Source organism: Protopterus annectens, chromosome 1.part1 (genome assembly GCF_019279795.1).
Source record: "Protopterus annectens isolate FY-2018-M chromosome 1.part1, PAN1.0, whole genome shotgun sequence".
Lineage (NCBI taxonomy): Eukaryota > Metazoa > Chordata > Ceratodontiformes > Protopteridae > Protopterus > Protopterus annectens.
This window is the reverse complement of record NC_056726.1, coordinates 1,415,637,614-1,415,663,162: the sequence shown is the minus strand read 5'-3', so window position 1 is coordinate 1,415,663,162 and position 25,549 is coordinate 1,415,637,614.

Here is a 25,549-nt window from a genome sequence, read left to right as displayed (position 1 = left end):
TGGAAATGTAGACTATTCCTCTGGAGCCACATGAACCCCTTTTCAACATTACCTTTCTCTTAGGGAATCCTATTTCTACCCAATCAACTCCTAAAATGTATGAACAATATGCACAAGATCCACAGTTCCTAGTCCCTCTTACTGAGCCGTTCGATTTTATAGGGTGCTCCAGTAAAAATTTTAAATTATAATTGGTTTTAAACACAAAAAAAAAGTTTTTTTACCTATGAAATCCATAAGGTCATCTCCACCCTTGAACATTACCCAATTCCTCCTCATTATCTGTTGGATGTCCTTACTTAGTTCACCATATGTTAAATCTAGATATTGACTGAAACTGTTGTCCCTAAACCAAACCATGGAATTTTCAGACACCTTAAAGGGTTTACCCAGTAATGGTTTAAATTTATTTCCCCATTCATTCTTAACTTCCTCACAAATAGAATGTAACATGGGGGTTGGGTAATCCCTGTCAATGGAGAGGTTAACCAAGGTAGCCATCTCGCTCTTACAAATCTCTTTACTCGAGCACATTCTTGCTAACCTCACCATCTGGCCTGGGTGACTACTGTTGTATTCCAAGCAGTTGTTCAAAAATGTAGGTTTTGTATATATCCTGGATGTGAAATGGTTCCTTGTCCTATCCAAGGTAATAGTTACATCCAGGTAATTAATAGAAACATTGTTGTAAGCACCAGTGAATTTAAAGTAATCACAGACACCATTAATATAATCAAAACATTCTTTAACAGTGTCACCCCCCCCTCCATAAAATAAAAATCTCATCCAGGAAACGGAGGTAGGTCCACCATTGGCCTGGAAATTTACTGTTAAATATGTGTTCTTTCTCCCATTCGTACATAACTAGGTTTGCAAAAAGGGGGGCACAACTTATCCCCATGGCCACTCCTTTAGTCTGCTTAAAAAACTCCCCCTCAAATGTGAAAAATTTATTTTTTAAGATGATATCCATGAGTACCATTACAAAGTTTAATAAGGTGCTACTTAGGTTACTAACCTTCAGTAAGGCTTCATGAAAAAAAGTTAACCCCTCGTGATGGGGAATCGAGGTGAACAAATCTACAACGTCAATAGTAGAGAAGGTATTCCTCTCATGGTAATATTCACTTTTTATCCTACTCAAAAAGTCCCAAGATTCATGTAGTACGTGGTCAATACTCTTTAAGATGTTCTTCGTGTTTCACTGTTGCAGTCATCACATTTGGGTTATCTGCTTGCAGTAGCCCTCAGTAGGCCTGATTATCAAAGTCTTGGGTCCTGCGTCGGTTGCTGTCTCATCTTCCATGATATCAGGTAGTCAGGGGTATAAAGCATGCAGCCAATGCCATTACATCAGTCTTTCTTGCCATGTGGTACACAAAGCAGAAGCAGTTCACAAGTGCCGGTCGGCCGACTCCTGAAATTTTCATTTTCGAGTTTCAGATCCAAAGTCTTCAACTAAGCTAAGTACCACATTGGGTATCCTTTTTCTTGATCTAAACCAATGTCAGTAAAAGTTAACAATTGTATTTCTTGCGGATGTCTACCTTGGATGGGTCTGGAGCCATTGTGCTGGCATCGGCTTCTGAGGGTTTATTCAGGCCTACTGACTTGCATATTAAACCAATGCCATCTTCTTCTTCAAGACCTAAAACTCAATCTATGCCTACAAAACTGACACCCAGACTGTATGGTCAGGCCCCTATGCCTAAAAAACAAATGATAAGAATGGCTGAAGACCTTATTACTCTAATCAGGGGAAGTCACCCTTCTCCCTCTAAGAGATGTAGAGCTATTTTCCTTCTGATTCTTCTGATCAGGATTCTGAAATTTCTGTTTTCTCTGATGACCAGGATTTGCCCTTATCTACCTATGAGGATTCTGATGCAGAGGACTCCATTCCCTCTGCTACCCCCCACCCAGAAGAATTGGTCCTTTCCTGCCTCTTCCAGGCCTTCTCAGTCCAAACCAAGAACCAGCAGAACATCCAGGCTTCAGTCCCAAGGTACTCACAGGCCTAAGCAGTGGGGGGCTCCCCCCATGGTAAACTGTCTCATTCACTTAACTTTAAACCGTCCAAGCCCTGCTCAACTGACTGTTCCTTTAGGGGGAAAGATTGCCCCGCATGCAAAAATTGGGAAGTCATTACCCAGGACAAATTGGTTTTTAATATAGTTTCCCAAGGATACAGATTCCACTTCCACTCTTTACCAACCCCAAACGGCTGGTCAGACCTAACCCCAAGTCAGTGGGCAGAGGCTCAAAAGCAATTTCTCTCTCTTTTAAGCATCAGGGCTATTCAACCTGTTCCAGAAGAAGAATGGGGGCAAGGGTTCTACTCAAGACCTTTCCTAGTACCCAGAAAAGACAATTCCTGGTGTCCTATCCTGGATCTGTCTATCCTAAACACATTTTTGGTAATTCCAAAATTCAAGACGCTAACTCTTCATCAGCTGCTTCCCATCTAGGCAAGGATGCCTGGTTGGCAACACTGGATTTAAAGGAAGCCTACCTGCACATCCCAATAAGGGAATCTTGCAGAAGATACCTATACTTCAGAGCAGGCTGCATGCACTATAAGTTCTCTGCACTGCCCTTTGGCTTATCTACTGCACCCAGGTTATTCACAAAGTGCCTAGCTCCAGTCATTGTATTTTGCAGGCAAATAAATATTCAAATATACCCATACCTGGACGATTGTCTAATTCAGACAGAAAGCCAGGACATACCATTAAATCATCTGGCATTTGTAAGGAAATTGCTAACTTCTCTGGGGTACACCATAAATGAAAAGAAATCACATCTTATACCATGCCAACAAATTGTATTCCTGGGAGCAAGCTTGAATACAACTTCCCAGATGGCCTACCTCATGCCAGAGAAAAAAATTCATTTGACTGCCTACTTCAAACTACTGGCCACAAAGACCCAGCTATCTGCAAGGAAAATTCTGCAAGCCTTGGGGTTCATGGCCTCCTGCATTCTACTAATTCCATATGCAAGACTGCATATGAAGAAACTACAGTGGTATCTAAAAATCCTATGGTGTCAACATTCTCAGGATCTAGAATCAATAATTCCTATCATACCTTGTCTGCAGATAGAGTTCCTTTGGTGGGCAGAGGCATGCCACCAAAACAAGGGACTGCCATTCACTCTACCCCCTGCCACCCAAACCCTAACCACAGATGCATCAGACTATGCATGGGGGGCTCACTTGGCAGGGCAATGCATTCAGGGCAAATGGAACCCAAGTCAAATGCACCTGCATATCAATCAAAAAGAAATGTTAGCTGTACAGTATGCTCTGACAGCCTTCAAGGACCACATTCTTCCAGGACAGTTACTGGTAAAGACGGACAACACCACTGTTATGTGGTACATAAACAAGCAGGGGTGAACCCACTCATACCCTCTCTGCAGACTAGCCATGGCTCTGTGGAACAGAGCCTTGAGCTACCAAGTGCACCTACAGGCTCAGTTCCTGCCAGGAAAGCTAAATACACTGGCAGATGACCTAAGCAGAAATCTCATGGACCCACACGAGTGGAAACTGGAACCAAAGATATTCAACATGTTGAGAAACAAATGGGGGAGCCCAGAGATAGACCTGTTTGCCTCCCCCTAGAGCTACCAATTGGACAAATTCTGCACAAGGACTCCCCACAAACAAGTTTGGAAAGTGTATGCCCTGTCCTTCACCTGGAAAAACCTATCAGTTTATGCCTTTCCCCCTCTGCCTCTCCTCTCCAAGGTACTACTAAAGATCAAACAGGACAAACCAAGGACAATACTGATTGCACCAGACTGGCCATGCCAACACTGGTACCCACTCTTGCGCAGTGTGTCACTGATGGCACCATGACACCTGACCCAGACCCCTGCTCTGCTGTCTCAGCAGGAGGGCCAGATACTGCACTCATAGCTTCAAATGCTGAACCTGGCAGCCTGGCTAATTACCTGATCACTCCGTTCCCATCCCTCAGTAAGAAAGTGATAGATGTCATTCTGGAGGCAAGTAGACCTAGTACTATAAAATCCTATGCTGAAAAATGGAAAAGATTCTGTTTCTGGCGCCAAACTCAGGGGATGGGCACAGCAGCACCCAATTTACCTCAGATTCTTCAATACTTAACTGAGATGCTTCACAGATGCCTTTCCCTTTCCTCCATCAAAATTCATGCCTCAGCCATTTCAACTTATTACAATACAGAACTACCCCTCTTCTCTCATCCACTGCTGAAGCAATTCCTCAGAGGGGCCAAAAACTTAAGACCACCCAGGAGAGCCCTACTCCAGCCTGGGACCTTAACTTTGTATTGGAAAAGCTCACTCTACCTCCCTTTGAGCCAGCTGCAAATGCAGAGTTGAAACTCCTTCCTTGGAAAACAGCCTTCCTTCTAGCCATCATTTCAGCCAGAAGGGTGTCTGAATTACAGGCCCACATTGCTGTGGAGCCTTTCATCATCTTTCATGTGGACAGAGTGTCCCTCAGGACCAATCCCTCCTTCATGCCCATGGTGGTATGCAGTGTAGCCCTTAATCAGTCCATTCATTTGCCAACCTTCTTTTCTAATCCACAGAACAAAGGGGAACAAATACTGCACTCCTTGGACGTGCATAGACAACTTAGATTTTACTTGGACAGAACTAAACCTCTCAGGGATATCTGAACAGCTGCTGGTTGTATTTGCTGCAGGGGCAGAGGGGAAGGCTATTTCAAAGCAAACCATTTCTAAATGGATAGGCCATTGCATTCATTTCTGCTATAAGCACCATGGAAAACCTACCCCACAGGTGATAAGACCACATTCAACCAGGGCTGCATCTACCTCTACAGCCTTTCTCAGAGGTGTCCCTACCAGGGACATCCTAGAAGCTGCTACCTGGAGTTCTGTACATACCTTCACCAAGCATTACCACTTGCCATTTTTTTCTAAATCCAGAGCTGGCTTTGCCACTGCAGTCTTGCAGGGCCTTATAGCTGGTCCTAATGCTATCTAATTACCTCCTCCCATCCTTAGCTTTGGGAATCTACCCAAATGTGATGACTCTAACAGTGAAACACAAAGAACATAGTACAGTTATGTACACTTACCATATATGTAGATGTTCGAGTGTATTCACTGTTGTAGTCCTGGTTACCCTCTCTCCAGCCCCCTGATTTCTATTTACTATACCTCTAGTCTTGTTTACTATGTTTAAAGCTTTTTGGTGTATTTGCTTTTTTGTTGGAGGTGTAACCTTGTATATAATTGCTTCCCATTATGGGGGCACCTGACATCTGGGGCAAGAAAAAGTGATATAATGGCATTGGCTGCATGCTTTATACCCCTGACTACCTGACGTCATGGAATATGAGACAGCAACCAACGCAGGACCCAAGACTTTGATAATCAGGCTGACTGAGGGCTCCTGCAAGCAGATAACCCAAGTGTGATGACTGCAACAGTGAATACACCCGAACATCTAAATTTATGGTAAGTGTACACAACTGTACTTTCTCCTGCACCACCCTTTCTACAAAAATTCCCAAAGGGTAGGTCATACTATTTTCAAAACTAATGATTAAATGGTATGGGGGGGGTCGGCAATATTTTTGTGGGTTTTAGGAATCCCAAACATAATTGGGATTCTAGGGTAGTCATTACATAGGTATTCAAATATTTCTTCATTGATTACACCTAGTAATAGTGAATCTTCCAGACATAACTGGATTTTTTTTATGAGCTATATTAATTTTGTTGAGGGACGAAATCTTATATTTGTCATTGTCCTGTAACATATTGTAAATTTTATTGGTGTAATCAATTTTCTCCACAATTACCATACCTCCCCCCTTGTCAAATTTCATAAACCACAAGTTACCATTCCCACGAAGTTCCTTTAAAAGCTGGTTCTCCTCAATAGTGAGGTTGTGCCGTTTACATTTAAAGTTATTAAAAGTTTCATAAATCTCCTGTGTACATACTTTGTCAAATGTGGAAATAGTAGGATATAGGGGTGGGTTAAAACAACTTTTCCTTTTAAAGGTTAGTGCTTTAGGTGAATTGGAAGTACCTTTGAATAAGTATTTTAAGTTTAACTTCCTTATAAATAATTTAAAATCTGTGATTATCTGTGAAATGTCCCCTTCAGATTAGGCACAAATTTTATACCTTTCTTCAAAAAAGAAAAGTGGCTCTTGTTAATTTCTAGACCTGCGTAATTAAATATATTGAAGCCCTTGTGACTCAATAATAACCCTTCGAAGGAGGTAATGATTTCTTCCTCTATGTCACCTTCACCACTCTGCCTGCTTTGGGAAATTTTACAGATTTGTTTAGTTGCTGCAGTTGGGTTTGTTTTTGTTGTTGACCATTCAATAATAACTGTCCTTTCTCCACTTCTAGTAAGGACCCTTCTGTCCCCCTCCCTTGTTCCCCCTTGTTGTTCTAAAAAATGCTTCTCTTTGGATGCATTATTCTTATTCTGTAACTGTTCAGATCTCCTAAGTACTGGGTATTCCTGGTCATAATTACCTGACCTTTCAGTGGCATACATGTGTGGGGGATGAAACACTTCCTCATTCCCTTCTTTGTTATTCTTAAAATAGGGTTTTGGGAATGGATAAGCAGTCTTATCCCAGTATTCACAAGTGTCCCTTTGTAAAGTTTTGTACATTTTCTTTTAACATTTTCACTAACCTGTTCCTCAATTTTATTAAACATAGCATCATATCTATTACAAATTTAATCAAAGTGTACATCATTCAATACATATTCATTCAACCTTTCCACTTCAGCAAATAAACTTTCTATTTTTTTGTTATTTATCCTAACAATGAACTCCATGAGTTCTACACCATGTCTATCAAACATTTCAATAAGTTCTGTACATTCTGGGTCTTCTTCAGTTAACCTGTAAGGGAAATGAAAGACCCTGAGTCCCTTTGGTACTCTCTTGTTTTTTTATGCATTCTTTTAAAAAAGCATTGTTACATTGAAGGTTACGTACCTTCACCAGTTTTCTTTCCAGGTCTCTCATTCCTTTGTTAATGTCTCCCTCATTTGGTCGGGTCCCTGGTGGTATAAAGTTAGTTGGAATAATGTACATGTTAAACCATTCCCTTACTGTCGACCTGCTTTCCTTTGAAGTAGAATCCTGCCACGCCTGGCCACAAGGAATTGAATCCTGGATACTGATCCGGTTACTAGGGTTTTTAAAAAAATTAAGTATGTATGAAGTACTGTTTTTTGCACATTTTGAATATTTATTGACACTAAGGGGATTTTTAAAATCAATTACTTGCCCATTGATAAGAAGAATTGTAAGAAACATTTAGTACTTTATATTTTACATTGTGGTAAGACAGTGATTTTATTCATTAATTGGTCATTAACCTTTATTAGTCTCAGGAAGTATTTAAGTAGTGTGTTGGAATTTATTAATTGTTCTGATGAAATCTTGGATTACAAGACGAAAGCGCGCTTGACTGTTTTTTTTGGATTGTGGATAAAGTACTATCTTATTTATCCCACCATTCTGATTATTATATTGCACTATTCAAGTGTTCCACTGGAGCTGTTTTCTCTTTTTTGGTTCATGGTTTATGCAGTTCCTATTGTTTTTGTTTCTTGAATATATATATATATATATATATATATATATATATATATATATGAACAAAAAAAGCCAGCACCTTGGAAGCATGAAGCATAAAGATTTATTAGAACCAGACTGGTTTCAGCATAAAGCTTTCATCAGTGGTACATCTTAAATAGCAGTAATAACCCTGCAATAAATACTTAATCTAATTAGATATCCATGACATCATTTCCTGTCCAAAACAAAACAAAATTATTCTGATACCAAATCATAGGCACAAAAAAACAATGTGGAACCACATATAAATCCATGTGGAATAAAACTTTTATTCGACTTAGTGTTTGTCATTAGTATTTTAATATACTGTTTTTAGTTTTCATATATAAAATAAGGCCAAGGAAATGCCAAAAAAAGGTTAATAAGTAAAAAAACACTAATCCATGGGATGTAGTTGCTGTATCACCCTCTGCAGAAAAGCTGAAGTAATCCCAACAGAATGTAGTTCAACAAGACCTTTACATGTGAAAGATCCAACGACCCCACTGAATGCTCAAGTAAACCGCTGATTCACGAGGTAGCTAAATCATATCCTTCAGATACTGCAAAAAAATGAATCCTGTCGATGAAAAAAGAAAACGCAATAGATCCAATCCAATGTATGACCCTGGTAGTTAGATCCAACCATCCAGATGAAAAACAAGGCGCATATGTAAACAGATTGATGAAAACGGCTAAGCTGTAAACCAAATAGTGAGGAGCCCTCCTCTACTGACATCAAATGCCACTAAAATGGCTCCTGCTTCAGTACTCCCAACACCAACAGCCAGCAAATAACATTTAGTCAAGAAGAGGCAGGCTAGCAAGTATGGTAGGTGCACAGGCCAGACAAACTGCAGTATACATGAACAAAAAAGCCAGCACCTTGGAAGCATGAAGCATAAAGATTTATTAGAACCAGACCAGTTTCAGCATAAAGCTTTCATCAGTGGTACATCTCAAATAGCAGTAATAACCCTGCAATAAATACTTAATCTAACTACCAAGGGGATACAGCAACTACATCCCATGGGTTAGTGTTTTTTGACTTATTAACCTTTTTTTGGCTTTTGGCATTTCTTTGGCCTTATTTTTGTTGACAGCCATATTTTTATGGGTCCCAGTGACATTCCCTTTTTTGGCCAATATTGGAAGTGACATTTTAAAATCGTGGCAAGGTCGGCTCTCAAATTGGGCAAGGTTTGGTGTGCCAACATGTGTTTGTGAAATCGGGGATCATTTGGATATATCTTTAGACTTTGACTGTACTTTTTTTGTTTATGAACCATACTGGAATGGATTGCCTGTTCTAGTGAAAGATTGTGTGTAAACGGAGAGCATATACACAACACAGAGGATTGTTTCCAATTGTTTTGGACAGACTTTTATAAGAAGCCATTTTGGTGTTTGCCTATACACACATTGTCTACTATATATTTTTGGTCTGGGACTATTATCATCTTGGCAGAACTTTACAAATGGTGTATATGTATATTTACTCTTACTGTTTAGTTATGCTTTTGGTATCAAGCAAACAATGAGCATTTTGCCCAATTAGAGACATAGGGAATCAGGGTTTGCCATTATCCCATATACAGTTTCTTAACCAGTCAGTTTACCATTGGGGAAAGCACCCTTCCTTGGGTTGGATGGTTAAACAGATGTCGAAGGGTACGTTTTGAACCATTTATTTTCCCTTTTTTTGCTGAGTAGGCACCAGTTATATTTTTTATGGGCCTACGAACTGATATATAGTGGTTTATAAACATTACAGGCAACATTGGTTATTTGAACAGGGGCTGAGTATGATTTTCTTCATGCTGACTTACATTTTTCTGGCACATGATTTAGGAATGAGTCTATACAGTCATGACTAATTGCAAGTTACCATCAGACAGACCTATTCTGCTCATATGGATGGCATAATTGGGCGAAATTATGATTCTTTCATCATTTTTGACTAACTTACCACTAGGGCAACTAAAATTAAGTAACTATTACATAATTATCCCTCTTTTTTACAGTGTCTATTTTTGCTGCATATTAGCTTAGACATTGCTTTTCAGGGGACAGCGCGCTCTTTAGATTACACGTGAGATTAACACAAATAGGACCTGATTTCCACACACTATATCACAAGTGGATTACATATTGATATTTGGTTATTGAACATTTCATTTATGTTTAGGGCAATGCTTTTTTGTGTTGATAGGGCATTACTAATATTGGCTATGACACATTAGACAACAAGGAAATGTGTACTTATATGTGGTTAAAAGCTCCTCACCTGTGAACATATTTTCTATCAGGGATTAGTCAATTGTTACTACATTACCTTTGTCTCAGAAACAGGGGTTTATCCCTCCCAGTGTTGGGCATTCATGATCACATTTAACGTGTGAATTTACCAAATAACACTGTTTTTGATTTCGGATTGTTAATTTGCCTATTCTGGGTGGATCTTTTTTTGTGCCTTTTTGGGCCTAATAGGCTAATTGCCTTTTTACTTTTTTTTTTGTTCCCATCAGCCAACTTTTGCATTTCTCTGTTACTCAAATGGATGTTTACATAACTATTTATTGTATCAGATAACCAGGTTCAACCATAAGGGGTTCATTTCCCAGCACCCTAGACAGTCTGCCCAGGAGATGTCATATAGTTTTTAATTTTTGGCATTCTTACATCACAGTCGACAAACTGAGTTTTTGGATTGATTTAAGCAAATTAGCAACTTATGGTCATGGATCTCAATAAGCTGCTTCAAGGGCTTTGTGTTGACAAGGATGATATCCATGTATTTGGAATTAAACCTATGGATGAGGGCTCTAAGGAGAACAGCAAGATTGATCCAGTTGACGGTTGTAATTTGCTATTTATACAGCTTGGCAAGAAGGTAAAAACTTTACGCACTAATATTTGGTATTTAACGCTTTTCAAAGCTTATCAAAATCAAAATATCACCCCGAGGGGTTTAAGGACCAAACTACAACCATTAGTCAGTAAGCCTGATGATATATTATTAAGGGATTGGAACCTGGCACAGCAACAGGTGTCCATGTCTTTTATTAACATTCTAGCTTCTTACTATGAAAGAACAATTGAGGTCAACATTTGTGATGTTCAAAAAATATGTGAGGAATTGAAAAAATATGAAGATAAAAAGTACTTTAAGGACAATCTGAGTAGACTGCCAAAGGAACTGATTACCTATGAAAATCAATTGAAAGATAAGAAGTTACACACGTTTTCCAGAGATATGGAGGACTATGAAAGGGGTAGGCCGTTTGAGTCACTGAGAAGTGTTAGGTTTGTGGATGGAACAAAAAATACCACTCAAATACACAAAAAAAGACCGAGATCTACATTGAAAAAAGGTAGACTACTGACACCGAATCCACATACATCAGTGATTCCCCTGATTCCAAGAGGGGCCGGGGTCCAGAATAACCTTTAGGGGTAGGAGGCACGGGGGGGGGCACAAACATAGGGGTAAAAACCATAGATGATCTTTTTCAATCAATAGTGAAATAAATCTGGAATGTTCAAATGTGCACAACATTTCAAAACATGTTTCAACATCTGAAGAGGAAATATTGCTAAATAAAGGTCTTGGTTTTATCCGTTTTTTTGTGGATGAAAGCATTTTTGTTTCTGACATATTATCTTTTTGTAGAAAGATTAATCTAAAATTGTTTTTCAGCCAATAGCATCAATCTCAAAGATCTACTGAATTTAGATTCCACAAGTTCTAACTTCAGTCTACCCATGGACAAACATGTTGCCATTTTCCAACAGGCAATGATTAAAGATTTGCATTACCATCTAGGCTCCCTAAATATTATCAGGCATAACTTAACAAAGACGGAACAAAAGGATCTTATGGATCTTAGGGCTTACACTGATATTTCCATTCTACCAGCAGACAAGGGTGGGGCAGTGGTAGTCATGGACTCCAGTTATTACTGGGCTGAGGGAAGCAGACAATTGTCCAGCCCTCAGCATTATATGAACATGACCACTGACCCAACTCCAAACTTTAAAAAAGAAATTGACAATTTTTAGCAGGAAGCTGTTGAGGAGGGAATTATCAGTGTTAAAACCAAACAACAATTAATGGTCAATGATCCAGGTAAACAATATTTGTACTTACTGCCCAAAATTCATAAATCTCTGAATACTCCACCAGTCAGGCCTATTGTTTCGGGCATAGGTTCCCCCATGGAGCCATTGTCGGCATTTATGACTGAATACTTGAAACCACTTTTGCCATATATCAGAGCCAGATTAAAGGACACGACAGAATTTAAAAAAATTGTATCTGAGTCTCAATTGGAACCGCATTGCTTGATGTGTACCCTGGATGTTAAATCACTCTACACCAGCATTCCATATTGGGTTGGATTAACAGCATTAGAATTTTGGTTAAACAAGACTAACATCTATAGCCCAGGTTTCAACACATTGCTTATTTGTATGGCTGAGCATGTCCTTACTAAAAATGTCTTCTATTTCCAACATAAGTGCTACTGGCAAATTCCAGGTACTGCAACGAGGGCATCCTTTGCCCCAATATATGCTGATTTATATATGGGATATGTGGAGGAGCACATCATATACAATGAACTACATAATTTGTATTTGCCAGAGATAAACATATGGAGACTATTTTTGGATGACTGTTGGCTTGTATGGAAAGGAGGCAGTGAATATCTGGAGGAATTCATTGAATATCTCAATGGAAATAAATAGGGGGCTGAATTTACAGTTAGTCATCACATAAATGAGATTCATTTTCTGGATGTTCATCTACAGCGTCAAGCAGACAACACGTTTCATACTACTGTTTATCGAAAATATCCACAATACAACAGTCTGCTACATGCCACCAGTCTCCACCCCAAACATACCATTAATAAAATTCCAAAATTCCAGTTTTTGCGTCTGAAGAGAATTTTCTCTTCACAGCAGGATCTTACACAATCCCATCACGACTTAGCTAACAGATTTTTAGCTAGGGGATATGGCAAACAGAATGTCAACTCAGCCATGCAGTGGACTAAAAACCAATCCAGGGATACCTTATTAGAATATAAACATCAACCTAGGAAGGATAACAAGGACACCTTGAGAATGGTCACCACATTTGGCAGAAATACAGCACATCTTGTCGATGTCATTGACAAACATTGGAACATTTTGAAGACCAATGAACAATTGGATGACATTTTGGGGGACAAATGTCTATTTTCTTACAGGCGGGGAAAAGCTTTAGGTTCCCATTTTTCTCACTACAAAAAAATCATGCATCATGATGCAACTTATTACCAAACAACACTAACAGGGGAGCAATTGGTTGGCTCTTACCCTTGCGGACATTTCACCTTTTGCAAACATGTTTTCAAAACAAAAATCTTTACCAGCAAAAATACTGGACAATTGTACAATATTAACTGCTTTTCCAACTGTGGAACAGATTGGGTCATATATTTGGCCAGTTGCACCTGTGAAGTTTTCTATGTGGGCCAGACTTCTAAACAATTTCGATTTCGAATGTCAGAACATTTAGGGGATATTAGGAATGTCAGAGCCACCAATGCTCTTTATAGGCATTCACTGATTCACCATACAGCGAAATTTACTTTTACAGTCATTGGCAAAATATCAGGCAATAGATCTTTCAAAACAGGGTGGCATAATATATTAAACATGAAGGAAAGGAAATGGATTGTAAAACTGGGTGGTCTATTCCCACCTGGATTAAATGATAAATTGTAACATTTTCCCTTCCTATTATGAGTTGGATACCATTAGGTAGGACTCAGTACTTTGTGGTTTATATGAGTATAACAGTTCTTAAACAGAGAACTAAAAACATTATTTTAATATTAATGACAAGCACTAAGTGGAATAAAAGTTTTATTCCACATGGATTTTTATGTGGTTCCACATTGTTTTTGTGTGCCTATGATTAGGTATCAGCCTAATTTTGTTTTGTTTTGGACAAGAAATTATGTCATGGATACCTAATTAGATTAAGTATTTATTGCATGGTTATTACTGCTATTTGAGATGTACCACTGATGAAAGCTTTATGCTGAAACTGGTCTGGTTCTAATAAATCTTTATGCTTCATGCTTCCAAGATGCTGGCTTTTTTGTTCATGTATACTGCAGTTTGTCAGGCCCGTGCACCTACCGTACTTGCTAGCCTGCCTCTCCTTGACTAAATACATATATATATATATATATATATATATATATATATATATATATATATATATAGGTTCATAGGTAGGCACTAGGCTATCAGCCCTAGGGCCTATACAAGCCTAGCCATAACAATTCCCTGGGTATTTCTTCCCACAATATTTACTTCACTGGACCCCTGTCTAGCAGGGGGAATGATGTGATCCCAGGGGTGAATTTCCTATCTCCCATCCAATCGTGAAGGTTCCTTTTGAATAGGGCCAATGAGGCGCTCTGCTTGACATGTATGGGCAGTCTATTCCAGAGTATGGGGAGTCTCTGGGTCAGAAACCTATCCCTCCAGCATGTTTTGTTCATTGTGATGACAAGGTTTAGACCCCTGGAGCATGTGGCTCTGAGGGATTGGGATTTTTTTAAGTGGAGCATGTCCAACAGCTCAGTGTTTGACCTGGCCTTGTATGTTAAGCAGAGATTGCCTCTGAGTAGACGATATGCCACAGAGTATAAATGGAGTTTTTTTAGACAGTCAGCATAGGGCATCTGCTTTAGGCCTGAAATTCTTTTAGTGAGGTATTTCTGCAGCCTTTCCAGCTGTTGCAGATGTCTTGTGAGGTACATACCAAATGGGCCGTTGTACTCTATAATGGGTCTAATGAGGGATGAGTACAGTGGGACAATAACCTCCTTTTTTCTGGATGAAAAACCCTTAGTAATGAGGTGTGCCACATAGAAGGATTTCCTGACTGTTGAGGTGATGTGGTTATCAAAAGTAAGACCTTTGTCCACCTGTGTCCCTATGTCTCTCATCACACTTTCAGTGTCTAGTGTACTGCCACCTATGTGGTAAGTCATGGGTACAAGGTTTTCCCAAAGCAGATAACTGTACATTTCTTGGCATTAAGCTTGAGCCCATGGCTCTGGCATCAAGCATCTGTTTCTGTAAGGCCTTTTTGTAGGATATCCGCATTATTTGGGGATTACATAATGGCTCCCAGTTTGCAGTCATCTGCGAACTTTGTTAGCTAGAGTCCCTTAGTGTTGGCCTGTACATCAGAGAAGTAGATGCCAAACAAAAGCGGTCCCAGGACTGAACCCTGAGGTACTCCACTTGTCACTTGTCTGGAACTGGATTTGGAGTCAGATACTTTTGCAACCTGGGTTCTGTCAGTAAGCCAGTTGGCAACCCATCTAGTGACGTAGGGATTTATGCCCAGCTTAGTAAGTTTATCTATGATTCCAGAGTTGGGGATGGTGTCGAAGGCCTTGGTGAGGTCCAGATAGGCTGTGTGGACTGCCTTACCCTCGTCTACTGCTCTGGAGACTGATTCAAAGAAGTCAATCAGGTTGAGGAGACAAGATCTGCCCTTCACGAACCCAAACTGGGTGGCATCCAGTGTTTGAAGGTTGCCGATGTCTTTGTTTATAAGTTCCATGATAATGCGTTCCATGCCCTTGCATATCAGTCTCATCAGACTGATGAAACGGTAATTCCCAGGATCCAGGGTGGATCCCCTCTCGTCGAGTGGGATAACTATAGTTGTGCACCACTCAGTGGGCATGAAGCCTGAAGTATGGCTATGATTAAACATGACACTTAGGTGAGGTGCCAGTTCATTTTATAGTTCATGTAGTACACAGCCCGGAATGTCATCTGGTCCCATGGATGCTGTATTCTTAGCTTTGGAGAGTGCAGTTTCTACCTTTGTAGCCATGATTACCAAAATTTGGCAATCTTTTGGTATTGAGATGGGCCCTTTAGGGGGTGAAAAGAGGTGAAGCTGGCACTAAATTGATCTTCCAGGATATTGGAAATATCCTTGGGATCAGTATATTTAATGCCATTCTGTTGTAGCTCAGAGCAAATCTGAGCATTGCCATTTAGATTTTTGACATAACTATAGAATGCCTTGTGGTTGTCTTTGGAATCTTTGGCAAATTTATTTTTGTAACTAACTTTGGAGGATTTTATGAGGGATCTCAGCTTCTAACTGAGGCTGGTAAGGGAATTTTTTGCATTCTGGGATTTTCCTCTTTTCTGCAACAGTTTCTTCCTTCTGTTGTATAGTTTGTTTCTGGCAGGGGACCACCCAATTGGCTTCCTTTTTTTGGAGGAGAGTGTCTTGGTTCTATATGGGATGGCACGAGTCAAGCACAAGTGGATATGCTCATACAGTGCCTTAGTAAAGGATTCAGCAATCGAACTTTCAGCACCCTTCTGCATGGGTGTCATGAAGTTTCTCACTTCTGACTTAAGAAGCATGAAGTTGACTTTGGAGAAGTTTTTTATGGAGGTTTCCTTACTGGGGGTGGGGGTGGGATGTGGATGTCAAGGGTGATTTGCTTATAGTTAGACATGACCAATGAGGGGGTGCCCACTGGTGTGTAGCATCTGTCTCCCATATTGGTAATGACCAGGTCTAGGATATATATATATTTGTATATATATATATATATATATATAGGATATATATACTGTACATGCATGTGTGTGTGTGTGTGTGTGTGTGTGTGTGTGTGTGTGTGTGTGTGTGTGTGTGTGTGTGAGTGTTTGTGTGTTGTGTGTCCGCATACATGTAGGGTGTGCGTATGTGTGTATGTGTCCATATTGTACACACACACACACACACACACACACACACATATATATATATAACTATATATATATATATATATATATATATATATATATATATATATATGTATATATATATAGAGAGAGAGAGACATAATTACAATATATGTATTATATGGGTCTATGTCACATCAAAAGTTCAAAAGACTGAAAATCAAAATACCTAAAACGCAAAATATCGAACAGATTGTTAATGCAGTGGGCAATCCCCCTGCACCCCTCATTTGGGGGACTGTGACCCCCAAACTTCCTACTAATTATATATATCAACTCTGAGATTGCACAACAGTTGGAAAGGGTCAAATTACATTTTTGATATTTTGAGTTTTAGATATTTTGATTTTCAGATTTTTGTTTTTCGATCTTCTGAAGGTGGGCCCACATGTATGTATATATGTAGGGATATATATATATATATATATATATATATATATATATATATATATATATATATATATAGATATCTATATATATATAGTTTCATAGTATAGTATATATATATATATATATATATATATATATATATATATATATATATATATGTGTGTGTGTGTGTGTATATATATATATATATATATATATATATATGTATATAAAAGTGAACAAACAAACCCAAGGCCGATGTGAAAATAGAGAAACAAGTAATCCCAGCAAAGCAGAAACAGCTCAGGAATAGTTAAGTCTTATAAGTTCACTTCAAAATTCACCAAAAATAAAGCACTTCAAGATTCTCCAAAAAATAAAGCACTTCTGCTAATAAAACCACAGACATTTATTCAAGAAACGTTAGCGCTTTCACAGATTACAAATTCTGCTTCTTCAGACGTACTGCATCTTGGGTAAACTAGCCTTTTATACCAGGTTTAAAAATTTAAAGGCATATTAACATATTTAAACAGTTAAATGAGTCAAGCTCTATGTATTAAATATGTGGACAATTTAAAAACAAATAATACATAAAATTACTGCATAGAACTGTTTTATGAAAAATAAAATACAGGTAAATATTAATGCAGTGTATAAAATGCAAAAATAACAAAGATAATTCCATTACTATAGTACATGAAACTAATGCAAACAAGCACTCTACCACTTTTAAACGAATGGTTATCTAATAGATCTTGCTTTGAGTGCAGGTTTTAGAGGAACTGATTCATTCAGCCCTCTGCCTCTGTGTGCTGCCAAACGCAAAATCCACTTCATCTCAGCTACTTCAGTAAGGTTTACCTTGTCTCCTCCCCTCATACCCTCTTCTTGAACATGTAAAACCTGAAACAAGAAAGTATGTTCAGAGCCTTGCTGTATTATATGCCTAGCTATGGCACTGCTACCATCGCCCCTTGAATAACAGTACATATGGTCCCTAATGCGTTCCCTTAAAGTCCTGTTAGTCTTTCCAACATAAAAATGAAAACATAACTTACAGTACGCAACATAGACCACATTCTTGGTCATGCATGTTGATTTGCAGAAAACTTCCCAAAGTTTTCCTGTATCAGGATGCCTAAAAAACCTGGATTCATCAATGAAGCCACAGTGGGCACATTGATTACACTTAGTTGTGCCATAATTCATAACTTCTTGGGAGGCTTTACCTGTAAGTCTAGGGAAACAAAGTTTTTAAACCTGGTATAAAAGGCTAGTTTACCCAAGATGCAGTACGTCTGAAGAAGCAGAATTTGTAATCTGTGAAAGCGCTAACGTTTCTTGAATAAATGTCTGTGGTTTTATTAGCAGAAGTGCTTTATTTTTTGGAGAATCTTGAAGTGCTTTATTTTTGGTGAATTTTGAAGTGAACTTATAAGACTTAACTATTCCTGAGCTGTTTCTGCTTTGCTGGGATTACTTGTTTCTCTATTTTCACATCGGCCTTGGGTTTGTTTGTTCACTTTTGTGTTTGGGACATGGAAGAAACAGCTCCACAAAAAACTGAATTTTTATCAGTGGCATCTTCGTTTAATCACCTCAAAGGAGTTCTTACTGAAAATGAAAATCCACTCCTGTGTGTAGATGACTACAGTTTTTGTCCAGAAGAAGTCACTAACTTTGAAGTGCAAAGGAAAATAAAAATGGTGAAGAAAGAACTGGAAGACAACATTTATCGCTTAAAACGGCTTCAATGCCAGCGTTTTAATCTAGAAGCCAGTTTGCAGCATAAAGTGATACCAAGAGGACTCAGGATACTTAACATGCCAACGTATGGAAATTTATATCCAGATCTGCTAGCAAGATGGCAACAAATAAACCTTAAGGCAAGTAATGACTATTTGAAGTTACTTTTAGACTTTTTTCTGCCTGTTGAGGATGAATTAAGAAGTACAATTTATAAACAACAGCATAGACTGAATGAGTTGCAAGGCAGTGATACTGTTGACATCTTCATTAATGATGTTATAGAGAAAGTAGAAAGATATAAAGATAATTTGCTAAAACAGAAGAAAAAGAAGCTACTTCGTGATAAAGCAGATTTTGCAAAGAATCATGTGTTTGTGTGGCCTAAAGCAGTTTTAAATCCTAATGCTAATGGTCAACATCCTGTTAACAATGAATATGCAGGACGAAAATCACAGTTTGAAAGGGAACAAGATGGTAGACAACAGATGAGAACCATGGAAGATAATTCAGCTAGAGAAGAAGTAGCTCAAGCTTCATTACATGTAGTAAATGATGTAAATTGCCATGTTGTTAATTTGTCATCACCTCTAGAGGCAGGAGCTTCTGTAGCTCAAGACTCTGTCGTTGGAACTAAGCAGGCTGGGGGGGGGGCACTGAATGTTACTTCCCCCAATCTAGCTACATCCATTTATTTTATACCAGCAGAAAATGTGTCTGAGAATTTGTCTAATACCAGTGGTGTCGTGTTAGCCACTAGTACAGCTGTCAGACGCAAAATTCAATTAGAAAGTGGACAAACAGGAGAGCAAGACACTCATAATTTTTTTCCAATTTTTCCTCTCCCTATAAAGGGAGGAAGGAAAAGGTCGATGGACCAAGAAGAACAGAGAAGTGCCAAAAGGAAAGAACATGCACAGCAACAACAAGAGGTAGTCAGGAAGAAAGTATGGACAAAATGACCTTGGTATGGAATATTTCCAGAGTCAATTTGACTGAAAATGAACTTAAAGTTTTGGAAAGAGGCATGAGCTTTGTGCCCTCTTGTTCCATGGATATTACTGAAGCGCTACTTGCTATAAGACTTTTTGCTCATAATGTGACTTTGAAATTACAGTTTAGTGATACCACAAATAATGGAGGTGCTACTTTTAAGAAGAAAAGCTGTTATAATCCCCATTTGCCATCGATTATAGAAGTTTTTGTAAAAGCTGTAGAGAATGATTTGTATGATGGTTACAACAATTTTAATATGTGTTTGCAAGATAATTTAAATGCAGAAGAAAAAATAGCCTTATCCAACTTGAAGAAAAATGTTGATATTATAGTTCGCCCTGCTGATAAAGGGGGTCCAGTGGTAGTCATGGACAGGCAATACTATATAGAATCATTAAAACATATGTTAGATTCGGATAGTTATGAATCAATTTGTCAGCAGGACATTTATGTATTGATACAGCGTGTGTATTCCATGCTACAAGATTGTTTTATGTCAGGGCTCTTTAGCTCAGACATGTACAAATTCTTTTTGGTAGAGTTTCCAGTTATACCTAGCTTTAATGGGCTTCCAAAGGTCCATAAAGACATGTTCCATCCTAAATTTAGACCCATTGTGGCAGGATCAGGTTGGCTCACTGAGCCCATTTCAGTGTTTTTGGATGCAGAATTAAAACAAGTGCTACGACATTACAAGTATGTACTTAAAGACACTGCTCAATTTTTGCAGGACACGTATGAATTTGTTGAAACTTGTACCAATAAACAAGACATTATTTTAGCAACCATGGATGTAGTATCCCTTTTCACCTGCATCCCTAATGATAAGGGTCTTGAAATGGTCAAAAAGGTCCTGATGGACTTTTTGCCCCTGACTAAAGTAGATTTAATAATTTTGCTGTTAGAAACAGTATTAGAAAACAATGTTTTTCTGTTCATGGATAAATACTTCAGGCAAGTATGCGGTGTGGCAATGGGCACCAGCTGCACCAATTCGTATGCAAACCTGGTGATGGTGGCGTGGGAGAGAGAAGTGATTTTATCTAATCCACAGGTCGTCTTTTTTAGACGCTTTGTGGATGATCTGTTCCTTTTTTGGGAAGGGTCTAGTTCTAGTTTAGAATCCTTTGTCCGATATGTTAATGAACTGGACGGGTTTTTAAGGTTTACTATGGAGTATTCACTGACTGGTGTCAATTTTTTGGATGTCAATATTTTTAGAACTAAAGATGGTTTTTCCACTCAAATCTATCGAAAACCTTGCTACAGAACTTCATACCTCCATAGAGAGAGTATGCATGCACCGTTTGTATTTGACAACATAATAAAAGGACAAGCACTGAGAACTTCAAGACTATGTTGTAATGAAAACAGGTTAGCATCTGAGTTGACGTTCCTTAAACAAGGCCTAGGAAGGAGGGGCTATAGAACCAATGAGGTAAATAGTGTAGATTCCATAGTGCGTACCTTTAGAAGCACTAAAGATAAGCCTTATTTTTCTAGGAAAGAAACTAGAGAAGAGAATAGACCCATAGTGGACCGTAAACTCCCTATAGTATTGCCATATAGTAAGAATATTCCCACAATACAAAAAATAATACAGGACAACTGGAATATATTGCTAATAGATGATAGAATAAAAATGTTAATAGGTAACTGTCCTTTATATTCTTTTAGTAATAAAAGGACTTTAAAACAACAACTTTGTTTCCCTAGACTTACAGGTAAAGCCTCCCAAGAAGTTATGAATTATGGCACAACTAAGTGTAATCAATGTGCCCAATGTGGCTTCATTGATGAATCCAGGTTTTTTAGGCATCCTGATAGAGGAAAACTATGGGAAGTTTTCTGCAAATCAATATGCATGACCAAGAATGTGGTCTATGTTGCATACTGTAAGTTATGTTTTCATTTTTATGTTGGAAAGACTAACAGGACTTTAAGGGAACGCATTAGGGGCCATATGTACTGTTATTCAAGGGGCGATGGTAGCAGTGCCATAGCTAGGCATATAATACAGCAAGGCTCTGAACATACTTTCTTGTTTCAGGTTTTACATGTTCAAGAAGAGGGTATGAGGGGAGGAGACAAGGTAAACCTTACTGAAGTAGCTGAGATGAAGTGGATTTTGCGTTTGGCAGCACACAGAGGCAGAGGGCTGAATGAATCAGTTCCTCTAAAACCTGCACTCAAAGCAAGATCTATTAGATAACCATTCGTTTAAAAGTGGTAGAGTGCTTGTTTGCATTAGTTTCATGTACTATAGTAATGGAATTATCTTTGTTATTTTTTTGCATTTTATACACTGCATTAATATTTACCTGTATTTTATTTTTCATAAAACAGTTCTATGCAGTAATTTTATGTATTATTTGTTTTTAAATTGTCCACATATTTAATACATAGAGCTTGACTCATTTAACTGTTTAAATATGTTAATATGCCTTTAAATTTTTAAACCTGGTATAAAAGGCTAGTTTACCCAAGATGCAGTACGTCTGAAGAAGCAGAATTTGTAATCTGTGAAAGCGCTAACGTTTCTTGAATAAATGTCTGTGGTTTTATTAGCAGAAGTGCTTTATTTTTTGGAGAATCTTGAAGTGCTTTATTTTTGGTGAATTTTGAAGTGAACTTATAAGACCTAACTATTCCTGAGCTGTTTCTGCTTTGCTGGGATTACTTGTTTCTCTCTCTCTATATATATATATATATATGTATATATATGTATATATATATATATATATATATATATATATATATATATATACACATATATATATATATATATATATATATATATATATATATAATATATATATATATATATATATATGTATATGCATATATATATCTGTATATATATATATATATATATATATATATATATATATATATATATATATATATATATATATATATATATATATATATATATAAATATAGATATAGATATAAATATATGTGTGTGTCATACACTGTGACAATGAAACAGAAAGAAAGAAAGAAAACTATCCTCGGGATTCAACAAAGAAAATTTGCATGCAGGAACAGTGTAGCTATTCCTGCATGGAATATGGCCACCGAGCATTCCATGAATGTGTCGTTTTGACATGCATAAGCAGCCCTACACTGTTCCTGGAACCGTGAAGTATGCTAATCAGCTCATTCGCTGGTGAAAGCCATGCAAGTGAGTTGACGTAGCAATCCAGGAAATAGTCAGGTCTCCGTGTAGGAACAGTATAAGGTGCAGAAATGTATTTGATTACTAACTGAATACATTTCTGCAAAAAAAGAAAATGGAGCCATGACAGCTCCAATAAAAGGATGTATTAAAGTGGTTGGCCATGCTAATAGCCAAATATATGACCATTGACATGGGCAAGTGTTTAATTTTAATAAAAATAAATGTTTTTTTTTTTTTTTCCCGATCTCGGGCGTTTAAGCATAGGGCAGCACCACCAAATGGGAGGGTGGGGAAAATTAGAAAAATAATGTGAAAAGCCCATTATAGGTGAAATCTGCATTTTGCCATTATAGTCAATGGCAAGTAGAATCAAAACAATGGCAGGGAACAGTGATTGCTAAGGGAGAAGACTCTTGTGCACTGCAGTAACTATGAAGAAAGGCAGTGGGGTATGTTAATGAGGGGACTTATACTGAATCACAAAATTCATCTAAGTGTCACACTGCACCTAACCATGCTCTAACACCATAGTGTAGACAGTAGGAGCAAATAACATGAAAAGGGGGTGTGTCATGCTTGCTGTAAGCACATTGGAGCTCCGTTGCCAAGGTTTGTACTTAGGTAAGCACAGCAAAGCAAGAGGGTGTGTCTGAGGCTGTATAGTCTTATTCCACGAACTGAGGAGCATGTTCGTGGCCGGGAGAGGGCCATTTTTTGCTGTTTACACTAGCTAAATGGGTCTGGGTGGTGCACCGGGGATTAAATAGGAAGGACAGAGGAAAACTAAAAGGAAATAGCAGAACAAGGGAAATGCAGTATAGACAGAAATATGGGATACTGCAACATACAACTTGCCATTGAAAGCACTCAATAATACAGCCAGCAGGTAGCTGCATGGTTGAAAATGGGAGGAGATGAAAAAAATAAATAAATAAAGAGCAACAGGACAATAAATGATAAATGAAGTAGAAATCAATAATATGGGACTGTTGCAACTGACAATGAGCCATGGAAAGCACACAATAATGCAGCTAGCAGATGGCTGCAGTGCTGAAAATGGGAGATGTAAAAAATAAGAATTAAAGGGCAACAGCACAATAAAGGAGAAATGAAGTAGAAATCACTAATATGGGACTTTTGCAAATTACAATGGGCCAGGCAAAGCACATAATAATACAGCTGGCAGGTGGCTGCTTACCTGAAAGTGGGAAGAGATGTAAGTAAAAAATAATTTAAAAAGGCAGCAGCAGAATGAAGGCAATCATGCACAAATTACCAGTAATGCCTCTAACACTCACAATGGCCAAATCAAAGCCATCAGTAATATAGGTGGCAGCTGAAATGTATCATAGTCAGCCATCCATACAGGCAGCATCTGCAGCACAAGAGTATAAAGTAGGGAAACACCTTACAGTCTGTTTTTCCCACAAACTCTGCACCATTGGTGTATACATGCAGGGGAATTTTAACCGCAAAAATGTTAGGGGCTGCCATTGCTTTGATCCATCAGTATGCTAGAGGCTGAGGTCAGAGAGGAGGATAATGCTGACAACTGCCACAGACCAAGGAGGAGAACAGTGTTTAGACGCAGGGTAACCTACCAGGGGCTACATGATCTGGAGATAGTAGAGTGCTACAGGGTAGACAGAGACATACTTCAGCAGCTCACTGAGCTGTGGCGGCCTCAACTCAAAGCTAGAACCAACAGAGAGTAAACCATCCCAGTAGATATAAGGTATGTGTCGCCTTAAGAATTCTAGCTACAGGTACTTTCCAAACACCACTGGGGACATCATGGGGGTCTCACAGGCATCTGCATCCAGGGTACTCCAACAGTTCGTGGATGCCATGCTACCACATGCTGGTGAGCACATTTACTTCCACAACACCCATGAGGAGAGGACCAGCAATATCTGCCTCTTCCACCATGTAGCACAATACCCGGAGATACTCGGTGCCATAGACTGCACCCAGTCTACATCAAAGCACCACCTGATGAACAGGGTAGGGTCTACATAACTTGCAAGGGCTTCTCCTCCATCAACTGCCAGGTCATGTGCATTGCCCAGGGCATTATCATGAATGTGTTGGCTGGCAGCACTGGAAGCTATCACGACTCCCACAAGTGACATTTATCACAGCTGTACCAGAAATTTGCCAGTAGGGTCATCTCGTATGGCCATCTGGTGGGGGATGCTGGCTATGCACTGGAGCCGTGGATTATGACACCCATCAGAAATGCATCCACACCCACACAATAATGCCATAATGAGGTACACAGACAAACCAGGATCATTATAGAACTCTGACAGCCATGCCCTGGCCCAGCAATCAAGGACCCTCAATCCTCACCACTAACACCAGAGAGGGCATCTCATGTAAGAGGAAAGGATAACAAATACACACAGTGAAGTAAAATTTCCCCTAAGTGTACACATAGATCACAGTCAGTCTGGGGCTGGTTGCTCCCTTGTTGTCCAGGTCCCCAATAAGACTCCAAACTGGCACAGCTATAGGGTCCGGATCTCAGCCAAGCTGGCAAGCTAACCTCCAGTACCCTCTCTGTCCAACCAGTACTTTGTGTCCCTGCCCAAGTAGATGACACACACATACACACTTTGAGATAAGCATTTATACAACTTCACAGACACTCCTGGGAAATGCTGACACAGATTCTCCAGCTGTGCCCCTTTACCCAGTCTATACAGCAGTAATTACTGCCACCACCAGCTAATAATTATCAGCTACCCAAAGGCCCTTAAAAGAGTGTCCAATTATTACTGTGCAATATTATTA